The following is a 26,176-nucleotide window of genomic DNA, read 5'->3' as shown; positions in this document are numbered from 1 at the left end:
GTTTTTTTGGACCAGATTGGAGCCTCTTGATGGCCGGTTTTGGCCCACAGGCCTTATGTCTGAGACCGCTGCTTTAGTACACCAGGCCTATGATTTTCCAGTGTTTAACAGTGCGAAGAAAGCCCGATAAGAGAGAGAGCTGAGAAGCGCTGCAGGAGCAGAGTCGTGATGAACAGTCTAGATTCCCCGCTGACGGGAGCAGAGTGGACGTTAAAGCGCTCTCTCAGTAATTACTGCGAGTCATCATTTGGTGTTTTTTGGCCTCAGGTCAGTTCAGCTTCTCCACGCTGCGGTCCAAACAAAAGGCTTTTGACTGGTGGGGTCACGCTGCGGCCGTTTGTCCTTCCTCTGCCCCGCACAGGGAGTCCGTCCCGAACCCTGTCCACCATGTCTCTGTCGGTTCGGGGTCCGCCGCCTCACCTCCAGGTCCATCACTAGGAGCCAGAGCTTCACTGGAGTCAACACCTACGACAAGGCGTACAGGTAAAGCCCCGGGCTGGACCGCCGTGACCCACGGTTCAGCTTCACGTTTTAGGAGGATGAATCATTTTAGTGTTGGATGCTAATGTTAGAGAATCACTGTCCTGATGTTTCAAATACCAGAAACCTGACGTTCATGATCACAATGTGACAAGTGTGTCTCTGATATAATCAATAAAGAAATAACCACACAAATGCACAAAGTTATTTTTCCCCAGAGGTTTAAAAGATATACCCAAGACCACGTTTACAGGACCTTTTCAGTGGGATCAAAAACTTTCGCTGTGTTTTGGGAGTTCGTTTACACGACAACAGTGACGGGAGCCACTGACAACACAACTTTGGATGGAAAACACTTATTACATGTACAGCTGTCTTTCCACCAGATTGTAACCGTTTGACTATTTTAGCATTTTTCTGTCAATTTTGAATAAAACCACTTTAATAATCCCAGAAGGAAAATTCTTTAAGCATTGCTCCACATAGAATGAATAAAAAATAAAGTTGAATATCAAATCAGGCAGAGTAAAATTAAATGAATAATGAAAAATATTAACAATGTAAAAGGCTTAAGTGTGATTAATATCATCACAGGCAGGATGAAATGAACCAGAACACAGGAAACACTATTTACAGGAGGAGATATAGAGTCTTATGGCCTCTGGGTGGAAGGACATTTTAGCTGTTTTATCTGTTTTACTTATTTTACAAGCAGTTTTGTTAGTTTTTTCTTTCCGTTTTTAATGTTTTCTCCTTTCAAATTCTTACAATTTCAGCATTTTTTCCCCCATTTCTAGTCATGTTAGATTTTTTTTTCCTCCATTTTGATTTTTGAAATCCTTTTTATCCAAGAGATGATATAAAGTCTTTTCCACTCAGACAGCATGTTTGTTTTTGTGAAGCCGAAATGAAACATAAAGCAATCGTGGAGCGTACATCCTGATCTAGTGACTGGTCTTGTCTGCGGACGCGGGATGACGGTGTGTGACGGAGCTCCCGGTGCCGTTGCAGGAGCTTGTCGGTGTTCAGCACTCCAGGACTCAGCAGGAAGCCCAGCAGAGCCAGTAGGATGTTCACCGCCTCCACCAAGGCCAACCCGCCGCCCAAAGTCCCCCAGCCGGAGCGACTGGACCAGGTCTACGATGCGCTGAAGACGGGACTGCAGTGAGCACCGCCACACACACACACCCACACACACACACACACACACACACACACACACACGCTCAGTCTCGTATTTCTATCCTTGTGGGGACCTTCCATTGACTCCCATTCATGTCTAGCCCCTAACCCTGACCCTTACCCTAACCCTAACCCACACCACAACAAAGCCTAACCCTAAAGAAATGTTTTTGCACTTTTACTTTTTTCAGTAACAACAACATGGTCAAAAACACTGTTTCTCCTACTTAGGACCAGAAAAAGGTCCCCACAAGGCACGTCGTTCCACGTTTTGCTATCCTTGTGGGGACATTTGGCCCCCACAAGGATAGAAATACGAGAACACACACACACACACACACACACACACACACACACCGGCTCAAAATGTTTGATCCTGACATATGAGACAAGACATCTGCATTTCAGCTTTTATTTCCAGGCATGTACAGCTGTGTCTCATGTGTGTGTGTGTGTGTGTGTGTGTGTGTGTGTGTGTGTGTGTGTGTGTGTGTTCAGGTCCCACCTGCAGGTTCATCAGATGGACCTGGACAGCCTCACCCGGCAGATGAAAGAATCCAAGAGGAACTCCAGACTGGTGCGTGGAGACATTTCAGCCGTCGTCACGGCGTGTTTAGAATAAAGATCTTCTGACTGTTTCTCGGTTGAACATGTTTATCCTGACATTTTGATGTTTTCTGGCTCTTCAGGGTTTCCTGTATGAAGTGGACAAGGTGACCCAGAAATCCATTTGATTTTTAGCTGCTGTGTTTGTGTGTGTGTGTGTGTGTGTGTGTGTGTGTGTGTGTGTGGTTGTGGGTGTGGGTGTGGTGTGGGTGTGGGTGGTTTTCATGAAGTTTTGGAATTAAAGTGGAGCAAAGGAATAAATGAGACTTCTTGTGTGTTTGTCAGCAAGTGAAGGTGACAGAGAGGTACATCCGCCGCCTGGAGTTTCACCTCAGCAAGGTAAGGCCATAAGGCCGCCGCCGCCGCCGCCGCCGCCGCCGCCGCCGCGCGCCGCCGCCGCCGCCGCCGCCGCCGCCGCTGGACACTTCACCCTGATGTGAGGTTCCTCTGTCTCTGTTCAGGAAGGAGTCAGTGAGGGTCTGATGTACAATAAATGACAATACTCTGGAACAGGAAATAAAATATAGCAGATAGCAGATCTTAAAGACCAGAAATCCTCTCAGGTAAACATTAAAAATATCTGGAATGACAGTTTTTCAGCGGTTCATTGTCCAGTTAATGAGATCCAGGGCCAAACAGACTTTAACGGGTTTTCCAGTCAGGAGTCCTGTCTGTTCCTGGTCCTCTTAGATCTGTGTGTGCCCTTTTCTACCTCTGATTACCACCGCCAGTTGTCCAAATAACCCCACCTCCTCCCCCCCTGCAGATCGAAGAGCTGTATGAGGCCTACTGCCTGCAGAGGAGACTCCGGGACGGAGCCGACAAGATGGTGAAGGCGTACACGGCGTCGCCAGGGAGCAAGGGGCCCGGGAGAGTTTAGCCGAAGCCAATAAGGGATACAAAGAGTACACAGAGGTGAGACGCCACTAACCAGTCCTGGCTGGAAGTTACTGGAACTGTGGTGATTTAGTTCCTTTCTTACAGTGGAAAGGCTTCTCAGTGTCTCCTCATAACCGACTCACCAACGTTATGCTACTGATGTCTCTCGTGTGTGTAGAACATGTGTGTGTTGGAGAGCGAGTTCGAGAACCAGCTGGGAGAGTTTCACATTCGGATGAAAGGTAGGAACCAGCCCTGTGTGTGTTATTTCAAACCACTCCCGCACTCCTCTGTGGAATATGATCAGCATCAGACTGTATGAGACTCTTTCCTATAAGATTGTGTACCACGTTGCGCTGCATGCTGTGTCTCGTTTCCAGGTCTGGCTGGATTCGCTCGACTTTGTGCCGGTGACCAGTATGAGGTGTGTATGTGTGTCGTTTTGTGTGTCTTATTGTTTCAGAAAATACACAAAAGATGAAATTTAAAGGTTGTTAAGGCACGTTTTCAACAGTGCACTGGGAGAATTTATAATGTGTGGGACACTGCGTTTGTGTGTGTATGTGTGTGTGTGTGTGTGCAGATTTTGATGAAGTATGGTCGCCAGCGGTGGAAGCTCCGGGGCAGAATCGAGATCAATGCCAAACAAGTGTGGGACAGCGAGGAGATGGTGTTCCTGCCCCTCATCAGTGACTTCCTGTGTGTGAAGGTGTGTGTTCCGCCACGCGTGCTGCTCAGTGTGTGTCGCGCTGCGTGTCCCGCTGTGCGTGGCCGGTGACGGCTGCTCGGTTCCCTCCGGCAGGTGACGGAGCTGAAGAGTTTAGCCAATCACGTGGTGGTCGGGAACGTTTCCTGTGAAACCAAGGACCTGTTCGCCGCTCTGCCGCAGACCGTGGCCGTGGACATCAACGACCTCGGCACCATCAAGCTGAGCCTGGAAGTCACCTGGAAGTACGTCTGTGTCTGTGTGTGTGTGTGTGTGTGTGTGTGTGGTGTGTGTGTGTGGGGTGTGTGGTGTGTGTGGTTGTGGTTTCCTTCAGGACACTCTGGAAGCGTTGGGGTTCAGTGGAGGTTTCTCATGGCGCTCTCTCTGTCTGCAGTCCGTTTGATAAAGACGACCAGGGCTCCGTCACCAGCACCGTCAACAAAGCCCCGTCCGTCAGTAAGAGGTTCTCCACCATCTTCAACCAGAGCCCCCCCGACACCCCGTCCCTCCGAGAACAAGCCTTCTTCGTGAGTTCTTCCTTTCCTCCACAGAATCAGTCCAGACTCATGTTAGTGCGACGTTACTGTGGCGTCTTCCTAACGCGTCCGTCACACGGAGACGTGTCTAACCTGTCCCCCCACCGCCTCCCCCCACGCTGCCACGCTGCAGTCTCTGCCCCGGAGCCTGACCAGGGGCCAGAACTGGCCCCTGCTGGACATCTTCAGGGGCACTCTTAACCAGAGCTGCTCCTGCAGCGACAAGTCGCCGTCGCAGCAGCCGGCAGTAAGTCCCAGAGCGGGAGGGCCAGCAGGGCCCCCCCGGGGGGGCGCTAGATCAGGAGCAGAGGTCTGCAACCCCAACAGGAGCAGGGTCAACCTTCAGAATGAGAGCGACTCATAAGACGCTGCACATAGTGAAGCTGTATGGATAAAAACTGGACGTCAGGGTCTCACATCGACAGGCATATTTAGAATCTTGTTGTTTTCGAGCTTTTTTGCTGCATGTATTTAGCACAGGGTAACAAAGTATTTGTTAATTTTTCATAACTTTTAAGCGTTTTTGGTGAATTTCATTGTCCTTTTTTGTTTTTCCATTTTTTTTTTGTTCCTTCATGTATTTTTATATGACTTTAAACATTGTGTCTTTTGTTACATTTATAAGCTTCTTACCTGCCATTAGGACACATTTCAAAAAGCTTATAGCTGTTTTATGTAAATCAAGCATGTCTTTCTAGATTTCTAGATGTTTCTCCTTCAGCTGCTTTTTGCCTTTTTATTGTTTTGGCTATTTGATAATCGTAAAATGTGTTTTTGTCCATTTTAAATCATTCTAGCTGCACAGATTTATCTTCAGTTGAGGCGCTGTGTAAATGGCAGCTTTGATCTTGACTTTGGAAACTCAGCATCTCTCAGCTGAGTGCAGGAGACACGGTGGGATGAGATATTATCCAACCTTTACTTACTTTCAGACTCTTTCCACCTGGAGATGAGCTTGAGGAAGCTGTTTGGAGCCACATGTGGCTGCAGAGCAGCAGGTTGCAGACCTCTGACGTAGTTTCTGTAGTTTCCTCGTAGTTTCACCTGTTGGACCAGGTTCTGCGTGTTTGAGCGTCTCTTCCTGCTGTGAGGAAGTTTTAGACATTCTACAATAGAAGACCCCCATCATTCGGATCAGAGATGGGGTGATTGTGTCTTTTGCTCTCCGTCTGAGCCCTCAGTGATGGTCGGGATGTGTTTTCAGAACATGCTCCGGCGCCGGGAGGAGTTAGAAAATGGGGCGTGGTCGAATTCGTCTGAATCCTCTGACGACTCCAGTCCGCAGCTGCCTGCTCAGGGGCCGCGCAACTCTACGCGTCCAACGGTAAGACGGCTGAAAACACAGCAACAGCAAAGCAAGAGGTCGTTTACACGACAACGGTGGCCAGAACCGCTGAAAACGTAACTTTTCAAAAACAGTCCAACTCCGTCTCCATGGAAACGGGGGAGAAGGCGTGTTTTTGACACACTATGAATAAAACCTGAAAGAAAACTGTGAAAAAAAACCTGTTTTGTTCTCTGCCGTGTGTGTTTCAGTGTTTCTGCCGTTTCCGTGTGAACGGACGTAGTTTTGAAAATGCTGTCGTGTAAGCGTGAAACCTTTCTGGCGCTCGGTTGAGTCGCCTCCTGCTGAAACCGTGTGTCTCCCAGGGAGTGTTGGTCACATCCGATCTCCAGCCGGCTGTCACTGGAAGCTCCTCCTCCAATTCCGACGTTTCCTTCGGCTGTCGAGACGCTTCGTTCTCGCCTCAGAACTCCAGTCAGCACCGCGACGGCATCCCCGAGCTCCCCGACACCGCCAAGCTCCCGCCACTCACCCGGTATGTCTGTCTGGTCATGATTCGGCCCGTTTTCCTCGCCGTGGTTTTGTTTTCCATCAGTACTGAGATGTGAACTGATCTCAGGGACGAGGAATGTGCTGCGGCCACGACGGTGGAAGCCGACGGTGAGGACTCGACGGAGAAGCGGCCTGTATCGGCGGCGGAGGACGCCGTAACCCCCGGAAACGGCGCCTGCCGCTCGCGCGCTCTCTGAGCCACATCAGCGAAAGCAGCGCCGACGGCGCGGCGCCGACGGACCGGTCGGCTGGCGAGTCTGCGGACGCAACGTCGCCGATCTCAAGGATTTCTATCAGCGACATCGAGATGGAGTTGCGGGGCAGGACTCAGGAGCCGCCGGGCGCCGCAGACGGCGAGCGTTCGGAGGCGGGGGGGGACGGCGTGACAGAGACACTCCCGTCTGAAACCAACGGCGAGGACGGGACGTACGTGGCCCGGCGGGTGTCTGTGGAGGAGGAGGGGGGGGGGGGGGCTGGAGGACCCGTCCAGGGCGGCGTGCGGCGTGCCGGACAGCGGGCTGGAGGACGCGCTGGGCGCCGTGGTCTCCTCTGGACGACTACGGGGACAGTTCCCCGAGCTCCAGCTGCTGGAGCAGGAGCTGAAGCTGCTGCAGGCCACGCTGAAGGTAACGACCACGACCCGGACGGGTCAGACGGCGCCATCAGGAACACACACGTCAACGTGACAGCGCGCGGCGTGTGTGTGTGTGTGTGCAGGGTGGCAGCCACAGCCGCTCCCCCAGCGTCTTCAGCCTCACCGTGGAAACGGCGCTGGGCAGCTTCGACTTCCTCAACACGTCAGACTGCGAGGAAGAGGAGGAGGAGGAAGAGGAGAGGGGGGGCAGGAGGAGCAGAGGGGGAGGTGAGGTGGAGACACGCCTGGCAGGACGGACGGCGTGAATGAGAAACTTAAAGGCTCCTTCTTGGCTTTATTTCACACTTCCTGCGGCGAGCTGCGAGCCGTTGCTGGTTTGCTGCCTCCATCTAGTGGAAGGTCAGCGCAACTGCTGATCAGCAGAGCTCAGCTTCACAGACTTGACTGGACCCACAAATAAAATCATATTTTCACAAAGACCAAAGAGTGAGTTCAGAAAATAGCTGCAGCGTGTGTTCACCCCTAATCCTGAGAAATTTAATTAAAAAAAAAAAATCTGTGTTTTATTAGGAATTTTTACTCTTTGCTTGTTGGTTTGGTGGTCCGGACCGGAGCCTCTTGTGGGCCGGTTTTGGGCCACGGGCCTTATCTTTAACACCCCTGATCTAACTAGAAGCCACACATTGTAGTGCCACATTGCAGTTCAATTAATCTGTTAGAAGATATTTGTGACATATTTATTAATGGTGTTCATGTCATCTGTGCTCGGGTCAAACAGGAACCTTGTGTCTGATCATCAAGGTGCAGCTCAGTCGATTAGAATACCGTCAAGAATCTGATTTAGTTCAGCAGATTTAATCAGAAACTACATTTTCAGTTTTGATCATTGTGTGTGTGTGTGGTGTGTGTGTGTGTGTGTGTGTGTGTTGACGTGTGTGTGTGTGAGCAGGTCTCTCCAGGACCGGGGCTGCTCCCCCTCCCCCTCACCACAGGCTGCTCCACTCTGGACGGCGTCCTGGTGGTCCACCTGAAGAACTGCGGCGCTCAGCTGCTGGTAGGAGACCACACACACACACAGACACACACACACACACACACACACACACACACACAGCCTGATAATGTGTGACAACATTGGCTTTGTGCTCGTGTGTGTGTGTGCAGCGTCTGGGCACGTTCGGCCCCTGCGGTGCGGAGAGATGTACGCCCTGGACAAGCTGCTGCGAGAGGCTCGGGTCCTGGAGGTGGTCCGGCGGTCATCAAGGAGAACCCGCGGGGCGGCGGCAGCCGGCTGAAGGTGAGCGCCGTCGTGTGGCATGCTGGGTCGCCGCCGTGGAGGCTATGATGGTTTGTTGTGACGCCCTCCTCCTCTTCTTCTCCAGTGATACCCCAGCTGGGCCAGACACCCGGAGCGGCATCGCTATGGCAACAGTGCGTAGGGAAGCAGGGCAGCGTGTACAGCACCACCGCAGACACACTCCTGCTCACCCTGGCCTCCGCCTACGCCACAGTCCTGCCCTCGCCGGCCGAGCCAGGTACCCATTAATCCACGTGTGTGTGTGTGTGTGTGTGATGCGGCTCGCACGCGTGCCGCGTTCTCACTCACGGTGGTGTGTGTGTGTCCAGTGTGTGTGTCTGGTGGAGCGGCTGCTGGATCAGCGGCTGCCCCGGCGGGGCAACAGCAGGAGCGAGGTGACGGTGACGCTGTTCCAGCTGTGGAGTACCTGGAGGCCAACGGCGTCGGCGACATGGACACACACGTCACGGAGCTGGCGGAGGAAGGTACACCACACACACACGCACACTTCCTAACTTCGAAAGTTTTCTGTTTTCACTTGAAAACGCCGTTGACGCGTTTCAAGTGAAAACAGAAAGCTTTCGTTACGCGACACGCTGACTCCCTCTCCATGGCAACGGGGGTTCCTCTCTCTCCTCGCAGTGCGGCTGGTGCAGACCCTGTCGTCCTGCGACCAGGACCTGATCGTCCAGGCCCTGCGGCGCCCCCGGAGTGCAGCCTGAGGAGGGAGGGGCTCCACGCCGTGGCCAGGCTGCTCCGGGACCCCGGGGGAAAGTGTCCGCCTCGGCCAGCTCCGTGCTGAGGAGCCTGGCGGCCCAGCCCGGCAGAGGGAGCGAGTACGATTCCCTCCGCACGCTGCTCCCACCTCCACCACCTTTTCACCTGCTTTTTCAGATTCACAGTTCCCCTCTCCGCCAGGCACTGGTCGGCTGCCTGGAGCTGCTGGAGCAGAGCGACCTGGAGGCCAGAGTGTGCGGCTGTAAAGCTCTGGCTTCTCTCAAGGTAAAAACATCTCACACTTTCCAATAGATTTCTATGATGTCTAAATCTAAAGAATTCTTGAAATCTTCTTAAAAAAACACCCGAGGAGTGAAATTCTCCATTTCCAGATTTGCGTGTCAAACAGTGTTATGTTCAAACTTCAAATCCTTCTGACGGTCAGATGATAAGTTCTCGCCGTTGCTGTTGCCTCCAGGCCAAAGAGAGCATCGACCAGCTGGTGTACCTCTGCCAGACGGACAAGGAGGAAGTGCGCGACGCCGCCAAGCAGACGCTGCTGGTGCTCGGTAAGAATGGCCTGGAGGAGGAACTGAGCTGCTTCTGCCTCAAACAAACACGTCTGGTTTATTTAAAGGAAACGTGAGCGGCGTTTTCACAAGCAGCAGGTGTTCAGCACATCATGAAAGAATGAATCAATGAATGAATAAGTGATGAATTTTAAACGCTTATCACTCACATACCCATGAATTCACCACAAACACAAAAGAGCGGTAAATGGATAAATCAATGTGTAGGTTAAAAGGTAAGTAAACAAGTTTTTAATCATGTGAATAAGAAAGTAAATCAGTGATTAAGCTCATAAATTAACATATAAATTAATGTAAATAAACATATAAAGAAACTAGTTATCAAACATGGAATGCAAAGTTATTAGCAGTGGTCATTTAAAAAAAGTCATTGAAAGTGTAAATAAGCATGCAAGACAAGTAAATAAACAAATAAAAATGTTGATCATGTTTTTAATAATTTTTTAGAATACATATTTTTTAAAAAAAGTTTTATTTCTCATTGACCAACATACTTATATAATATTTAAGTTTGTTATATTTATTATAAGATTTCCACACTTCTGTTTTCGCAAACACTTGATTTTGTTTCATCAAGCTTCAAGTCAAACTTTATTTATAAGGTACTTTTCATATTAAAAACAACAACACGAAGTGCTTTATAGTATTAAAAACAAAAATCAGTATATAAAAAAACATAGACACACCTACACGTAATCTCACACACACACACACACACACACATACAGACAACTAAATGACTAAATAATGACTAAGTGATTAAATCTGGTCATTTCAGCATTTCTTCAAACCGAACTTTAATCATTTGATGAAACTGACTAAAAAAACTTTCCCAAACATTTCAGCCGGTGTTGCTGTGTTGTAGAAATTTCTGGAATCCTAAAACCTAAATATTAAAATACTAAAAGCCTTTCTGAATTGAAGTTAAAACAGCACTAATGCAGGAATTCTAGTTTAGTTACTGCCAGACTGTGTTCAATTAAAACACCTGAACACTGTGAACGTTTCCGTCAGTGACTCAGTAAACATTCTAAATGTATTTTAATTGGATCAGGACAATTGTGTCTCCATCCGTCCACCGGTTCGATCCCCGGTCTCCTCACCGTCCGTCCTGTGTCTCCTCCAGGTGAGGGGGAAGATGGCCCACAGACACGTGGAGACGTCTCAGGACAGCCTGCCGCGGCTCTTCGCTCCAGGAAGCATGGCCAGCACGGCTTTCTAACGCCGCTCGAGTCCCTCGTTCAGACCGCGCCTGGTTTCACACTGGGAAAACTTTAGTAAGCTACAGAATGTGCTTCCAGCCCTCGGCTCTGCGTTCATACCTTTCATTCCAGCAGCTCTGAGCTCTGCACGTCTCTGTTTTATTTCAATCTGCTGCATTTTGAATGTTTCTTTACATCGTCTCTTCATAAGAGATGAGGAATATTTGCACGGCGCCGTGCGCATGGTGTTTAACAGCTGTGAGCTCTGATCCAGGGGTCTGCACAGTCTGCAGCTCTGCAGCCACTCGTCAAGCTTTTACCGAACTACAGACACATTTTAACTTATTTTGATATGATTTGCACGTCGGACTATTTGAAAACAGCTCTGAAATCACACTTCAAGGGAACAAATGAGATAATTTCAGATAAGCATGATTAAATCCAAATAATTAAGATAGAGCTTTATTCAATGTGTAGCGATTATTTAACTGTCACTGACAGCTGTTTCACCTGTATGTTTATATGTGGAGAGAAAAAGATCGCTTTATGTTGAAAGCTGTAAAACAGCTAAAGAAAGCTGAAGTTGCTGAAAAGAAAAGGGCTTATAAAGGTGAAACTGCTCATTTTACTGAAATAACTAAAGAAAAACAAGTTTTAAATAACATGCAAATGTCTTGAAGTGTCAAAAAAGAAATGGCTCAAACACAGCAATGGTTAAAAGAGAAATACTGATATGGATAAATAGGGAAACAATAGAGGTGGACTAATGGGGCTAGAAAAGCAAACAAACAATGAAGAACTGCTGGAAAAATAGCAAAATAAATCAAAATGACTTCAACCTAATATAGCTGAAAATATGCAAAAGTGGCAGAAAGATATTTAACCGAAGGTCAGAATGTTCAAATAACTAGGGTTTCTGTTCGGGCTCCACTGAGCTCGAGCCAGTCTGACGGCAGTGAAAGAAGTGAGTGAAAAAGGCGGAAAACGACCCGGATGGTTAAAAACTGAAACGTCTCAGGTGGTTTCTGTAAAGCTGACTTTGGGGAGCTGCAGAGAGCTTTAACACACACTTCTGCAGACCCTCTGTGTTCACCATGTGCAGCAAGTTGAAATAAAGTCCATTTTAAGCTGAGTAACTAAAACTGAAGAGGCAGTCCTCGTTCCCACACTGGAGAGAAATAAAGGAAGTGTGTTTGACCTGCTGACAGAATATTCAGAGAATATTCAGAACCTTTCTGGAACCACCGCAGCCGTGGACTCATCCACAGCCAAAACAGTGACTTCTCCACTGGTCTTCAGATTAATCTGTCCACTGAGGAAGAGGAAATCTTCCTCTTCCTCACACCGCGGCGTGATTCGCTCCTTCTGACGCACATTGAATGTAAAGCTATTCCAGTGATTGTACAGTGTGTGTGTGGTGTGTTCTGTTTTATGCCTTTTCTCGTCACACTGGAGGGCAGATTAATCCAGGAGGTCTGGGATCTGATCACTGTAATTAATCTGAGGAGTGTGTTTGTAATCCGGCCTCGAACAGGAAGCTCTTCTAACTACCACTTAGTAACTCATCGTCACATTTGTGATTATTCTGTGAGCACTTTATGTCCATATTTTATTTTATTTGCTCATAGTTATAAGATACTTCTTTATTCTTGATATATATTTTTAATTTCCTTCCCAGTCTGAAGCATGATTTTGTTTATTTTCACTTGATTTTATGTCAGAAATCAGATGACACAGATATGGTTTGAGGTCTGAAGCGGAGCGTGTGATGAAGTATTATTTATAATGTATATAGATCACATTCTGATGATTTACAGACCAAAGTTGATGAGGATGCCAAACGGACCGGCCCCGCTGGCTCCAGCTGCTCCAGATGTTTTCTAATCCTGCTTCATATCGGGTGGTGTGTGTGTGTGTGTGTGGCCTTTCAGCTTGTGTGTGTGTGACACATGAGGACTGGAAAGATGTTTTTTTTTAATGCATTTTATGTAAGAAATAAAACACTGAGTGCCTTAACATGTCCACTGGAGTTAGTTCAGTGGTTGTTACTTCAACACCACGAACGTGGGTGTGGTGTGTGTGTGTGTGTGTGTGTGTGTGTGTGTGTGTGTGTGGTGTGTGTGTGTGTGTGTGTGTGTGTGTGTGTGTGTGTTCAGGTTGGGTACAGAATGAAGAAACACATTATCATTTTGGAATTTATCGGACTGTATTTTCTACCTAATTGTGCAAATACCAACAAAAAAACCTTCAATGTAAAAAAAAAAGAATAATTTTCAACACAGTTTTGGGAAGTTTGTTGAATGACAGTGTGGATTCTGTCATCAGAGGTTCTCAAAGTGGAGGAGCTCAACTGACACAACATCATGGTTAGATGATTTAGATTTCAATTTTCTTCCTTTTTTCTCTCACTATATTTTCAGCTAGTTGTTTTATTGTCATAAAAATGTGAAGAGAAACGTCTGGTAAATGATGGCTGTGTTTTACCAGTCCGGCTCCCTCTGGTCTGAATGTTTCCCCTGAACTGAAATGAGTTTGACAGACCTGATAAAGGATTTGTATTCATATCCGTTACAGTTTACCCTCTGATTATGTCTCTTTGTCTGGATTTCTGGGCTTCCTCTGGCTTTGAGAACCGCTGTGGGGGAACAATCCTGCAGTGCGCTCAGAGAGAAGACTTTCTAACTGTACCCATGTCAACATGCCAGACGCTCCACGTTGACCAAGCTGTGCCTCGGACTGTTTCTGCTGTTCTCTGTAACGTGCCAACCTTCTTTACTTCTGCTCAGATGATCTCTGTGTGACTCTGAAATGTCTGGAGAGCGTAACGGCGGCTGAACCAGAGACAGTTGTGCTTTTGATGGCGTGACCTTCAGTAACGGGACTTGTGTTGGATTTACAAGGAAAATAAAAGCAGCGTCAGAACATGAAACCCTCAGTGCTCCAGTGTTTGATTTCTGTGCTGAACCTCCTCCAGTGATTCACCCTGAAACTAACCAGGACCAGGAGAGTCTGGACCAGAACCAGGACCAGGAGAGGCAACACTGTTCTTCTCGTCTCTCTTCTTGACCCTACCAGGTGAACAGGGACACAGACATCACCAGAGTCCCTCATTGCAATCAGGTGTATTACAGCTGCGAGAGCTAAAGCGTCCAGACGTCAGGTCGGCCCTCGAGGACCGACTCTGACACATTAGTGCTATCTCACTGGAATATAGCCCTCCAGGCCTCGGCCCTCACTGATGTCTTATTCTCACACTAAAACATTACAAGCAGCAGTTATTTCTTTAGAAAGGTGAATGTCCTTTTCAGAGGACATGATGGACCCGTCCGGCGGACTGGTTTTGGTCCACCTAACCAGATTTTAGACACTACTGCCTTAAATAGTTTCCTGAATTCCACTGAAATATATCCATGATTTTCCACTTGCTTGAGGGATTTCTTTTTTCCACATCATGCTTGATAGATGAAATATATTATAACACAGAATGAGCCTTGATTTTGACATGAAGTGTTTTTTTCTTTATATCTGAGGTGAAAACTGAATTTATGAAGTTGTGAGAAATGTTTTGTCTGTTTCCTTATTTCTTGCATGTATTGTTTAAATAAATATTGCATCAATATCAGGGAACGCTGTGAACATTTATAGACTTTTGATTTCTGTATTTAGTGACAGAATTATGTAAAAAAATCACAAAGAATATCTGTGATAAACTGAAATGGACAATGATGCTGTTGAAAAAATAAGGTTTTTTTTCATCTGCACATTTATTACAGTTTATTCAATTATTCTGTTTTACCTTGAGGTATTGTCAAGTAAAACTTTACAGGTTTTAACAGACATCATCTCAGTCTTTCTGTCCATCTTGTAAAATTGTGTAATTAACTTCTAAATTCCAGGGTGAAAACAAGAAGTGACCGTTTCCTTCAAGACCTCTCCACTTTCTCTTCAAGGAGATAATCCTACATTCCTTCAAAGTGGTCCTTAAAACTCACACTTGACTTTCAGACCTTTTCAAACATGTTGAATTAAATGCCTGGGTTATATGTGTTTACCTGTAATAGCATGCCTGTTCAAACCGATGTGTTTACTTTGATAAAGATCATTTTATGCATTTGGACATATACACTAGTGTGTATATGTAAATGGATGTGTGTGTGTGTGTGTGTGTGCGTGCATTTTCCATATATTTCAACATGTCTGGAATAAATTGATCTAAAAAAAAAACAAGATCCACACAATGAATTATTCAGTTTTTAATTCTTCATTTACAAAACTCACGACCCTAATGATTTTGATTTTAATTTAGTTTTTTATTGCATTTATTGTAAAATGTTTAAAGGTGCTGTGTAAATGAAGTTGATGATCAACTGCCTAGAATGAGTTCAGAAAGGTCAAGAAATGTTATTCAGCATAATAAACTACTGATCATCCTTGTTTCTTCTAAATTACCCACCAAAACCCGGTTTTTATTAATGTCATTATCCGCCAAACTTAGTATTTATTGCTATTACCTGCCAATAGCAGGGTGTTTTAACAGAGTGGACCGCGCGTGCCGCCCCACGCTCCCACCCGCTGTTGGATCTGTTGGATGTGGCGCCCCTCCCGGTCAATCAGGCCGGTGCAGCCGCTTTGACGCCCACCCGCGCCCCCAGCGCCGCGCATGCGCAGTGAGCCACGGCCCGCTGCCGGAGCCCGGTGCGCCCCTCCCGGCCAATCAGCGCTGGTGCAGCCGCTTCGATACCACCCCCCAGCGGCCGCACAGGCGCACTGAGCGCCCAACTGCCATTTTGTGGTCCAAGCTATTCTGCTAAAGGAGAGGGATTAAAACAAACTGCCCAGAAGCCCGCACTCCTTCCCGGCCGCTTCAACTTTGTCGCACGGACCGAGTGCTGCCGGTCGAGTTCCGCGGGAGCAGCAACACTCCGCACGGGTGAGCGCTCAGTACTTTTCTGTTTGCAGGGTTTTAATCGGCCTCTAGGTGTCACGATGGGGCTCCGGTCCCGGGCAGCTCCGTCGGAGAGTGTTTGTCTCCCTCTATCGTTATCGAAAACCCAGTCAAAATACGTTTAAATAGCCCAAGTTGGAATAAAACTTGGAGCGACCCGGGTGTGTCTGTGTGTGCCCGCGGAGGTGTGGTGCCGCGGGGGCAGTTTAGTGGCCGTGTTGGAGAGTTGAGGCCGAGGCGTCCATTTTCTCTTTGTTTCCGTCTTTATGGAAGTGGCGCCATGAAGTTATTAGCCACGAGCTAACATTAGCACAGACGTTGATGTTCTCGAATTGAGTAAATGCGTTGTTATCAAACACTTAAGAAGATTCTGAGCAGAGTAAAAATAAGTAATGTCATATTATAAGATGTTTGAGTTTTGTTACGTAACAAAATACGAATAAGTCAACCGGCTAGCGTTAGCTCGCTAGTTAGCCTAGCTCAGGCTTGAGGCCTTCTCCTCCGACACCTTGATCCGACTAATATCTGAAACATTTATTAAAGTGACCACAGTAAACATCCAAATCAGGATTTTAATTTAAATTAACTGATAAACACGTGGCGTTACTGAGTAAAAGCCAGCTGTTGCGGTTGAGGAGCATATACAGAAATGTGCTGAAGCTAGCACGGAAACATGAGCGACATTAAAAAAATCCTTGGAGATCTCAAAGACTTGATGAAGTCCTCCTTGGTGTCTTCCTCCTCCTCCTCCTCTTCCAGCAGATCCACTGCCAGCTCCTCTGCGTGTCCGGGTCTCTGCTCTGTGCTCCAGCTGTTGCTGCTCCGTCCACCGCCTGTCTCTTATTCTAAGCCCACTTACAGCCTGTTAGCCGCAGATATATATATTATAGCAGAGAGCTCCCTCTACGACTCTGCTCGGAGAGCTACAAAAATACTGCTGGATGGATGGATGGCACTGCCACGAGGGGACAGCTTCTACACACTGCAAACATACTGCTGGATGGACGGCAGTGACAGCCTCTCTGCAGCTCAAAAAATCTGTTTTCAGGAGGAGACAGCTCTCCTTCAGTCAAAAAATAAAAATATACTGCAGGATGGATGGTAGTGCCAGGAGGGGACAGCTTCCCTCCAGTTCACAAACCTGCTGTCAGGTGGGGACAGCTTTTAGTCCAAAAAATACTGTTGTATGGAGGATACTGCTTCCCTTTGGGTTGGGCTGATTTCATGCTAAATTACTACTGGATGCATGGCAATGCCATGAGGGAAGAGCTTCTCTTCAGTTTAAAAAAAAAAAAAAACACTGCAGGATGGATGACAGTGCCAAGGACAGCTTTTCTGGAGTGGACAGCTCTCCTCCTCCAGAAACCTTCCTGGCTTTCTCAGCTCATACCACAAAGCTGAAAAACACTTGAATTGTCTGCTCTATCATATAGGGCGGTAGTGGCCTTCTGATCAGGAGTTTGAGGTTTCGTTGCCCACGGGGGGCAAGTTTTTGAGAATGACCCTTGACACTCACTGGTGCTCTATGGCTGTTTACCAAATCTTAGAAATAAGATGGGTGAAAGTGGGAAAAATAATTTCCTGTGAGGAGTGGATGTGATTGGTTAGCGAAGCATTATATTTTCACAAATTTGAAATCAGAAGGTTTGAATTTATGTTGGGTTTTTTTTTTTGAGTCAGCGGGTTGAAACTGGTTAAAATCTGACTTTATGTTAATCTTTTACTGGAGCAAATCAGCGGACTTGGTAACCTCTTCTGGTTATTTATCTCTTAAACTGAACAAAATGCTGGAGTATTCCAAAATATCTAATTATTGACATAGGTGACATCTTATAATACTTGTTATAATACTTTAAGTGTTTGAACTCTTACATGATGCGTTTACATTAAATATGCAAAAAGCTGAATGAAAAAGTAAGTTAATATATTTCATTGCCGTATGTCTGTAATCTTGAGGCACCTGAAGTCTGTTAAGATAATTTTATTACTATTACTATTTCAGATATAAGATGTCAGTTACAATTAATGTTTTAATACTGAATGTAAATATCTTTCATCCTCTGGGTTAAAGAGTTCACATATTTTAGTGGATGTTTTTATAAAAGTTATACTCACTAAATCGTCAATATTATTTTTTCTGCTGTGGATGTAAATATAAATTCATTCATATAGTTTTTCAAAGTTTCAGTCCAACACATGACAATGATTCTAAGCTTTTATTCAAAAGCAGATTTTCATCTACAGTGAAACTAAAACAGAGTCGTTTAATAATCAGCTGTGCTCATCTTTAGCTTTTTGATCACATGCACGTGTGCAATTTTCTACAGTTTGTGGTTTTTTTGTAATTTTTCTCTGACTTTTGTTCTTCTGACATCTGGCCTGGTGTGGCGTAACACTGGAACATGACCTGCTAACACAATCTAGAGCAAATATTTTGACACACACGGTGTGTGGGAAGCCGTCGAGTCTTGTTTGTTTTGGGCATACAAGAATAAAATGAAACTTGTTCAGAAAAGAAAGTTCCCAGTGTCGTCTGATGACTGCTCGTGTCTTCAGAACCTTTAGTTCAGGCTGAATGTAGAACTGGGACCTATTGCTGGTCTCACTCTGTGCCACAACCAAGCCATTATGTTATCAGACCTTCATCATGTCAGCTAGCCTGAGTGGAGCGAGCTACAGCAGCATGGGTGAAGCAGGATAAGTGTAGCTTCAGGTGAGTGGAGCAGGTTAAAGTGTTGGATTCATGGGATGGAGCATTGCTCCGGTGTATTGATTGTTTCTAAAGCTTCAATCAGTGAAGTGAAGCAGATCTTTGAGCTCTGTGATCTCCTCAGTTAACTGATATTTCTGGTATTGATTAGTGAGAATGTTGACGCTCCAACACACAGCTGAGCTAATTGATTGTCTGTTTCCAGTTCCCACCCAGGATGGACGGTGGGCCAGCAGAGGGGGTGGGGGTGGTGGAAGTTCCCTCTAAAGACTTCCCGTCCATTCAGGCCGTCCACAGCCAGGACGCCATGGTGGCCGACCTCCTGCAGCAGGCCGCCCAGGCTGGAGGGGTGGTGGAAGGCCAGGCTGGAGTCGTCCTGGAGCAAGGTGGGCCTCGACACATGATGTCGGGTCAATTCCCAGTCCTGCTCGTGCTGAATGGACCGATACAACCCTCATTTCTGTGTTTCAGGACACGGAGAAGGGATGGTGGCAGCGTCCCAGTCTCAGCAGCAGCTGATCGAGGCGGGGGCGGGGGTGGAGATGATGGTCATGGACTCGCTGGATCCCACTCTGCTGCAGAAAGACTGAGGCGAGTGAAGTCGCCTTGAAGACGTGGCGTCAGGCACAGCGTGCCACCGCCTCTGACTCTTTGACCTTTGCCCTGCAGGTGATCGACGCTGCGGTTGGAGGGCCGTCGGCCACGGTGGGCGTGGTCGGAGGGGTGGCGGGCGGTGCTCACCAAGCTACTGTGACCACAGTGGACCAGACGCAAATCATCACGCTTCAGGTCTTTTATTCAAACTAATTAACCTCCAGATGTTGAGTGCAGAAAACCTGTTGAAAGCATCATGTTGACGTCAGAGAATCGTCTGGATACGGGGGTGAAATACGCGGTTCTTGTCACGCGCGCCTGTCCTCCGTCTGCAGGTGGTGAACATGGAGGAGCAGGCGGCGTTGGGTCTCGGCGAGCTCCAGCTGGTCCAGGTTCCCGTCTCTGCCACCACCGTGGAGGCTCTGCAGCAAGGCACTTACGTAGACACTGCAGCGATGCCCAAGGACGGCGACCCCGTCATCTGCCACACGCTGCCGCTGCCCGAGGGCTTCCAGGTACCGGCGGCCTCAAACTCCACCGCGCTCTCGATTAGATGGAACATTGTGAAGGCGGCGTGACCACAGCGTCCGTGTTCCTGTGTCCAGGTGGTCAAGGTGGGCGCTAACGGAGAGGTGGAGACAGTGGAGCAGGAGGACGACGAAGTGGAAGCCCACCAGGAGGAGGAGGACGACGACGAGGTGGTGAACCAGCTGGTGGGGGGAGGGGGAGCCCATCCAGCCCCCCAACGACGAGTCCGGCTGGTCCAAAGACCCCGACTACCAGCCCCCGTCCGGGATCGTCAAGAAAGCCAAGAAGGTGAGTCCGCTGAATGAGGCGCCGTGGCCGTGGCGCGGTGGGGGGTCGGAGGCGGAGCCCTCACCGAACTGGTGTTCTGTTGAAGGGTAAGAAGAGCCGCCTGCGTTACGCCGAAGGAGACAAGGACATGGACGTCAGCGTGTACGACTTCGAGGAGGAGCAGCAGGAGGGCCTCCTGTCAGAGGTCAACGCCGAGAAGGTGGTGGGCAACATGAAGCCCCCGAAGCCCACCAAGATCAAGAAGAAAGGTCAGAAGACCGCCGTGCACAACCAGACACAGTACTCCTTCACCCCCCCAAAAAGAAATGTCAGTTTAATCAATCAAACACAATCAAACTTCATTTGTTAAGAACTTTTCATATTTAAAAAAAAAAAAAAACTTACTGTGCATTTAACCCGTTGACAGAGGGAAAGACACAGTTTTTGGTCATTTAGTCAATTTTATCAATTTTATTGATATTACTTTTAAATAATGATCATTTTTGCAGTTTTTAGAAATGTTTTAGTAGTTTGAGTTTTTTCCCCCTTTTTAACAGTTTGTTGTGGTTTCAGCTTTTCTTTAGTTCGTTTGCTTTGAGATCTAATGCCAAATGAGCGCAGCGGCCTCCTGGTGAAGGGATGAAGTTGTTACCGAGCTGTTCTGTTCTGGACTCGTTCCTCCTGCAGGAGTGAAGAAGACGTTTCAGTGCGAGCTGTGCAGCTACACCTGCCCCCGGCGCTCCAACCTGGACCGGCACATGAAGAGCCACACCGACGAGCGGCCTCACAAGTGTCACCTGGTGGGCGGGCCTTCAGGACGGTCACCCTGCTCAGAAACCACCTCAACACACACAGGTAGGCGCCGCGCCGCTCCGCGTGTCCGAGAGGCAACGCCATCGCGGCGCCTCGCCGTTTATGTAATCCCCTCCCCCCGCTCTCCGCAGGAACTCGTCCACACAAGTGCACAGACTGCGACATGGCGTTCGTGACGAGCGGCGAGCTGGTCCGCCACCGTCGCTACAAACACACACACGAGAAACCCTTCAAGTGCTCCATGTGCGACTACGCCAGCGTGGAGGTCAGACCGCCTCGCCTACCAACAATTCCTGGAGCGCTTAACCGATTCCGTGATTTCTGAGTTATTATTTTTGTGTGTGTGTGTTTGTGTGTGTGTGGTTTAGGTGAGCAAGCTAAAGCGTCACATCCGTTCCCACACCGGCGAGCGGCCGTTCCAGTGCAGCCTGTGCAGCTACGCCAGCAGAGACACGTACAAACTGAAGAGACACATGAGGACACACTCAGGTGAGACACACGGTCACTCACCACACACACACACACACACACACACACACACACACACACACACACACACACACACACACACAGCTGCCTCTCTTCAGGTGCGAGTGTCAGTATCATTTCTTGCTGTGTTCAGGAGAGAAACCGTACGAATGCTACATCTGCCACGCCCGCTTCACCCAGAGCGGGACCATGAAGATGCACATCCTCCAGAAACACACGGAGAACGTGGCCAAGTTCCACTGCCCGCACTGCGACACCGTCATCGCACGCAAGAGCGACCTGGGTACGGCCGCCGCGCCGCCGCTCTCCCCGTCTGCTCCGCCCGCCGCCGCCGCTCTAACCCGTCCGCCTCCGCCTCCCGCAGGGGTTCACCTCCGCAAGCAGCACTCCTTCATCGAGACCGGCAAGAAGTGCCGCTACTGCGACGCCGTCTTTCACGAGCGCTACGCCCTGATCCAGCACCAGAAGTCGCACAAGAACGAGAAGAGGTTCAAGTGCGACATGTGCGACTACTGCTGCCGCCAGGTCCGCGTCGACAGAGCCTCTCACGCTTTTCCGTCTTAACCTGAAATGGATTAAACCGTCCGCTAAGCCCTGTGTGTGTTGCTGTGTGTGTGTTGTGCAGGAGCGCCACATGGTGATGCACCGCCGCACTCAACCGGCGAGAAGCCGTACGCCTGCAGCCAGTGTGAGAAGACCTTCAGGCAGAAGCAGCTGCTCGACATGCACTTCAAGCGCTACCACGACCCCAACTTCGTCCCCACCGCCTTCGTCTGCCCCAAGTGCAGCAAGACCTTCACTCGCAGGGTAACACACACTCACACACACACACCTCAGAAGACGTGAACATGCGCTGCGGTTCGCTAACGGAGAGTGTCTTTCAGAACACGATGGCGCGCCACGCGAGAACTGCAGCGGCGAGGTGGAGGAGACGGAGAACGGCGCTTCGCCCGCCAAGAAGGGCAAGAAGGGCAGGAAGAAGAAGATGAGGAGCAGAAGAGACGACGACGACAGCGGTGAGTCCCCCCCCTTTCCCCGCTCTGCCTCCACCAGACCTGGTTTTTCCATCCTCACCTCCGTCTCCCCGCTGCGCCCTGCAGAGGACGATCAGGTGGAGCCGGACGAGGAGGAGGACGAGGGCGACGGCGAGGAGGCCCTGCTGCTGCCGGAGGAGGAGCCGGAGAGCATGGAGCTGGAGCAGGCCCCCGCCGCCATCCCCATCCCGGCCCCCGAGGAGCCGCCCGTCAAGAGGAAACGAGGCCGGCCCCCGAAGAACGCCCCCAAGCCTTCAGCCGCCAGCCAGCCGGCGGCGGCCGCCAAGACCAGCGCCGTGGGTGAGGGCGGCGAGACGACACACAGCAGGAAGTCTCAGCTCGGCGGAAACGTCTCCACAACCTTCAACCTTCCTGTCTTGTTTTCCAGCCACCGCCATCATCCAGGTGGAGGACGAGAGCACCGGCGCCGTGGAGAACATCATCGTGAAGAAGGAGGACGGGGACGCGTCGGCGGCGCCCCTGGAGTCGGGCGTGGCGCTGACGGTGGAGGGGGTGGGGGCTGGAGGAGGAGGGCGTGGAGACTGTGGAGCTGGCGGTGAACGAGGAGGGCGCGGCGGGCGCCGCCAACGGAGACCTGACGCCGGAGATGATCCTGAGCATGATGGACCGATGAGCGCCGGGCCTTCCTTCCTGTCTCTTCCCCCCCCCCGTGTAAGCCCCGCCCCTCCCCCCCCTGCTTCAGTAGACAAACCGTGCACGAGGACGGAGAGCCACCGTCGGTCCGTTCAGACGTTCCTCTAACAGCATAATCTCTCTCATCGTCTCCGCTCTCCGAGGATCCTTGTTCTGGGTGTTTCTGCTTCTCGTCCTCGTCCAGCTTCTTTCACCACATGAAGAAATCAGTTCTCCTCTTTCCATTTTGTTTTCCTCCTCGATTCATTTTAAACCCTGGAACTCAAAACCGTCGCGTGTGTGAAATCTGGCTTCCACTCAGTTTTTCCCTTCATGAGCAGCGTGAGGAAACGCACTCACACACATTCGGCTCAAACACAGCAAGTTATTGATCAAAAGCTTTTTTAACAATATTTCAATGAATTAATGCTGATGGACAGTCAAAAGTGGTCAGAAGTCACATTTTCTTCTCCTTGACCTGCATCCTTTAGCAGGATGGTTTGTTTTATTTGTACATTCCGGATGCTTCAATCAGGACGGACGCAGTATTCAAACAGTTAGCGGTGAAAGCGATGAACGCCTGGGATCGTGGACGGTGGTTTGCATGTAAATACACTCTGAATGCTACTGCTTTGATTCTTCTCTCAGCCTTTTTTTTTTTAAATGATTTTAAATTGAGCCGTGTTTGTCGGAAGGTAGAGGGATTTTGATTTTCTTTGTTTGGATCCGCCTCTCGGCGCTCGTCGTCCCGCCTGTAAAGTGGATTTCTTTTGCACGGACTCCATCATGTGTCCCTCCTCCCTCTCCGTTTTCACCGTTTGGCTCCAGATGTGAGCGCGAGGGTCACTTCCACACGTTCAAAAACATCCACCGGCGAGACGCAGGTGGCGGCGAAGCTGCTCACATTAGTGGAATTGGCCCGGGGGCCAGAATCAGCCCTGTAGAAGCACCTTCCATACTGTTCCCGCTGATTTCCCCCTAAAAACAGTTTTTGTTTTTTACTGTATTTTCCACCTTTTAAAAGCACCTGTTTTCAAAACGGTGTCCAGATATTTAACGTTGGCTCTTACTGTTTGAATCCGTGTTCCCGCGAGTGGAGCTGATCCCCAGGCTTCCTCCTCATCACGAAGGACTCGCGGTAGTTTTTGAACGTGTGCCACATTTTACGGTCATTTCACGTGAAAGCGTCAGACGGTGTAACCTCACGAGCAAAACGAACCCTTTTTGTAATAATCATCTTTCCTGTCTGTCCGAGGTTCCACTTTTTCACATGTCCTGAAGCCATGCTGAACACGGTAGATGATCCTGGAGGCGATCATTAAAGCTCTTCTTCTCTCCGGTCACTCGCTGCAGACACTCGTCACACCTTCATTTCTCTTTTTTTGTTTCTGGCAGTAGAAATCCGAGACGTTTGCGAGTGTCGGAAAACCGAACCGAACCATTTCTGTCCTGTCGTCTTTGGAACTGGGACGCTGTACAGCTGTTAAAAAAATGAATAAAATCAAGTTAATGGGACCACTCTGTGTCTGTTCTGGTTTATTGGTTTGTTTGTGGTGTGTCACATGTACAACAGTGAGCCACAGGGGGGCGCCAGAGAGCAGGCTGCTTGTTGAGTGAAGAGTGAAGAGTTTAGGCAAATACTGATTTTAATATCAGTCGATCAAAGGAGCTTTGGTGTAACAGATTTCAGAAAGCTTTTCATTGAGTCCTGATTTTTGTTAATCTTTTGAAAAGTGATTGTTTTCTCGCTAAGGCCAAATATAAACTACAATTTTAACAGACATGGATCTAAAAAAGCAAAACTTTGCTAGACAAGAAGTTTGCTTTGTGCAGCATTCCATATGAATGTCCGTGTTCTCCCACTGTTAATGTTTACAGTGTGTGTGGTTTCATTACAAAAGCAAACGGCACCACCTTGTGGCCTGGCATGCTAACTGCAGCGTTTCCAGCATGTCCACCATTTCCGAGGGAACATGCATCGTTTTCAAAACGTTGTAGTGAAGGATTCTTATTTGAAACCTGTGAACACGGCCTAAACATTAAAAGTGTAGCGCTTTTAATAGGAATCAGATTTTATTATTCTTTTAAAAAATGTGATAAAAAGCTACTATTATTGTCATAAATGTGATCAAATTAATTGTTTCTTTCAACTTTGGAGAAGTTGAAACTACATTTTCTTCTAAAAATTAACACATTTGATTTTTTGACAAAAGATAAAACATGTCAAAGTAAACGTGTGTCCTTCATGTCGTCTGACCAGGTAAAATAAATCCAAGACAAACCTGCTTTCAAAAACCGCCTTTATGTCTAAACTCAGAATACAAACACATTTATTCTGCCAACACACACCAATCCCATGCTCACGTCATCAGTAAACATGTTTGAGGACCTTTACTCGACCAAACACACACACCACCGTCCCGCTTCCTCCTTACTTTGAGGTGAAACACGTCCAGCTCGTGGATCTAGAAGAATCACAGCTGCTAATGTCACAAAATCCATCAACTCTTCTTTTAATCGTGTAAATTATGACAAATTTAGATTGTTTTTAAATGTTACCACATCGATGCTTTCATATTTCACATTTAGACAATTATTTAAGCTATAAATCTTAAATAAGTGCATTTTTGGTCAGTTTTCTACTCGACACTGATCTGAACCTGCTTCCCAGTCTGCTGTGAAACCAATCAGTAATTTATGGGAGACTGTGGTCCACCAGCTGCTCAGCTCTCGGTCATTACGATAACTTCAACTGAAAAAGTGCAACCGCAACGTGGAAATCTGTTATTCATCACTTGAAGGTCAGGAGTTGCTTCTGCACGTCCCTTCAATCCACAGTCTGTCCGTTGGGGACGGAGATGTGAGCGTCGCTGGATGCTTGAAAGGCCTTCATCGTCAGGTCACAGGTGCTGTACTCTTCCTCCTCCTCCTCTTCCTCAGCCATGCTGCGTTGACGTCTGAGTCCAGATCGTCGCCTTTCAGCGAGGGACAATCCGGCGAGTACTCGATCTCCTCCACACACGGAGGCTCGTCGTCTTCAAAACAGCTGCAGGGGAGAGAAGAGAGCTGCTGAGAAAACTCCAGCCTGACGCTCAGGAGTGAAGAAAAACTTAATTCTCCTAAAGAAGAAGAATCTGTTTCATTTTTTTTAATCTCAAGAGGTGACAGAGTTGCAACCAATCACAATCAGTGGTTGCAAAATGGTCAAATCAATCAGCAGAGACATCTGGAACAGCAGTTCGCTGGAACACCACTCCTAGAAGTATCTGGAAGATTAAGCATTACAAGTACTTATTTTAACTATACATGTACACACCATGTTAGACCACTAGAGGTCACTGTATGACAGCAGAAAGCTGCTGCAGAACCATAAAAAAACTAAATCATTACTGTATTTAACTGACAGAGCAAGAAATTCTCCACAGGTGTAACCCCGTGACGGCGTTACCATGGAAACCGGGGCCTACTTGTGTGATTTGTGGTCCAGGATGTTGTGATCCAGGTTGACGTGGTTGATGAGTTTCCTGGTAGAAAGC

The 26,176-nt window shown here is 48.4% G+C and overlaps 2 pseudogenes; both read left to right on the top strand.

Moving 5' to 3' along the window:
* The first annotated feature begins 366 nt into the window (after positions 1–366).
* On the top strand, positions 367–11,060 carry LOC115391550 (rho family-interacting cell polarization regulator 1-like; annotated as a pseudogene).
* Positions 11,061–15,384: 4,324 nt separating this feature from the next.
* On the top strand, positions 15,385–22,776 carry LOC115391728 (transcriptional repressor CTCF-like; annotated as a pseudogene).
* Positions 22,777–26,176: the final 3,400 nt, after the last annotated feature.

Source organism: Salarias fasciatus, chromosome 7 (genome assembly GCF_902148845.1).
Source record: "Salarias fasciatus chromosome 7, fSalaFa1.1, whole genome shotgun sequence".
Classification (NCBI taxonomy): domain Eukaryota; kingdom Metazoa; phylum Chordata; class Actinopteri; order Blenniiformes; family Blenniidae; genus Salarias; species Salarias fasciatus.
This window is presented reverse-complemented; position numbering and strand designations above follow the sequence as displayed.